This window comes from Octopus bimaculoides, chromosome 7 (genome assembly GCF_001194135.2).
Source record: "Octopus bimaculoides isolate UCB-OBI-ISO-001 chromosome 7, ASM119413v2, whole genome shotgun sequence".
Classification (NCBI taxonomy): domain Eukaryota; kingdom Metazoa; phylum Mollusca; class Cephalopoda; order Octopoda; family Octopodidae; genus Octopus; species Octopus bimaculoides.
The window spans coordinates 13,615,654-13,617,752 of record NC_068987.1 but is presented as its reverse complement, the minus strand read 5'-3'; the positions used below and the strand labels follow the sequence as shown (position 1 = coordinate 13,617,752).

At 37.0% G+C, this 2,099-nt stretch overlaps 1 protein-coding gene across 1 annotated transcript in view; it reads left to right on the top strand.

Annotated features, from left to right (window-relative positions):
* LOC106869751 (liprin-alpha-1) overlaps positions 1-2,099 on the top strand; it is a 323,919-nt gene that overhangs the window by 153,196 nt on the left and 168,624 nt on the right. The window lies entirely within an intron of this gene.

The following is a 2,099-nucleotide window of genomic DNA, read 5'->3' as shown; positions in this document are numbered from 1 at the left end:
CTCCATCAGCCACATCCTTTCCCCCTAGTCCCCTTCAGCCACATCCTCCCCCTTGTCCCTCTCAGCCACCCCCTCATCCCCCTCAGCCACATCCTCCCTTCAGCCACCTCACCTCCTCCTCTTCTTGCTTTCTTCTTCTTCTTCTTCTTTCGGTGAGCCAGCAGAACCATTAACATGTTGGACAAGATGCTTAGTGACATTACAGCTGGTTTTATGTTCTGAGTTCAAATTCTGCAATGATTTATTTTGCCTTTCATCCTTTCGGGGTCAATAAAATAAGTACCTGTTGAGCAGTGGGGTCAATGTAATCGACTTGTGCCCTCCCCTGAAATTGCTGACCTTGTGCCAGAATCTGAAACTATTATTATTATTATTATTATTATTAAAATGGCAAGCTGGCAGTATTGTTAGCATTTTGTTTGTTGGATTTATGTTCTGAGCTCAAATTCTGCCAAAGTCAACTTTGCCTTTCATCCTTTTGAGGTTGATGAAATAAGTACCACTTACATGCTGGAGTCAAGTTTAATCAACTGGCTGGCTCCTCCCTAAAATTTCAGGCCTTGTGCCTATAATAGGAAAGGATCATCATCATCATGGTGGCAAGTTGGCAGAATTGCTAGCACAATGGACAAAATGCTTGACAACGTTTCATCTGGCTTTATGCTCTGAGTTTAGATTCCACCGAGGTCAACTTCACCTTTCATCCTTTCAGGGTGGATGAAGTAACTATGAATTACACACTGGGGTTTGTATAATTGACTAGCCCCTTGTACCTGTCATAGAAAAGATTATCATAATACCAAATCTTATCCACTGATTTATAGAAAGAGAAATATAAAAATTATATAAACTCTCTCTCTCTCTCTCTCACACACACACACATACTGTTTACTAACCAGTGTGTCTAATACTCAATTTCTCTTCCCTTATGATATATAGCTGTCGTATGCATCTTACTTCACCAGCTTGAAATGCAATCTGCATTGAATTATCTTTAAATAATTCTCAATCTTTATTTATTCGAGTAATTCTTTTTGTCCTGTCTTTATTCCCTTCCAATTAATTGCCTAAACAAAATAAATCCCATCTAATATTTAATCTGTCATATCTTATTATTTAGACACTGAATAACCCGAATATGCCCTACAGTTTCAGAACTGATTTTATTCTATTAAGAGAAGATATTGAAATATTTATTCAACAAAGGAATCTAATTTCAACAGTGGTCTCAGGGAAATGATATTTAGATATTTACCTGAATATATTTGGCTGGGAACAGTCAAAAAGGAAAACAAAAAAGTTAAGAGAATTTTAAACGTCAATAAGTCATAGAAGTTTATGCATAAGGAAGATTGTGTGTGTGAGAGAGAGAGAGAGAGATTATCATCATTTAACATCCGTTTTCCATGCTCATGCTGTGTCGGGTTATATACTTATGTATATATATATATATATAGGTTCAGGGGTTGCTGTGTGGTTAAGAGGCTTGCTTCCCAACCATGTGATCTTGGGTTCAATCCCACTGTGTTGTACCTTGGGCAAGTGTCTTCTATAGCACTGGGTTGACCTAAGCCTTGTCGGTGGATTTGGTAAGCAAGAACTGAAAGAAACCCATCATGTGTGTATGTATAAAAGTGCATGTGTAGATGTGTGTATATTTGTATATTTGTGTGTGCATGTGCATGTATGGTTGTGTGTGTGTGTGTGTATGTGTTACTGTCTCTTCGCCTTGACATTGTGTAATAGTTGTAAATGAGTGTCATTGTCATGCAAGTGGTGTCTTGCATTTCCAGTCTTCCATGTAAACATGTCTGCTCATGGAAAGATATTACCTTACCTTACTGGAAGATGACATAATATTATATATATATATACACTTTTATTCTTTTCAGTCATTTGACTGTGGCCATGCTGGAGCACCACCTTAAATATATCATCATCATTTGATGCCCACTTTTCCATGGTTGTAGAATTTCTACAGCCATTTGCTCTTCCTGTCACCAAACCTCATTTGTTTCCAAGAAATGTAATGCCTTCTCACAGCTAGACATATGTATATATATATATATATATATATATATATATATATATATATATAT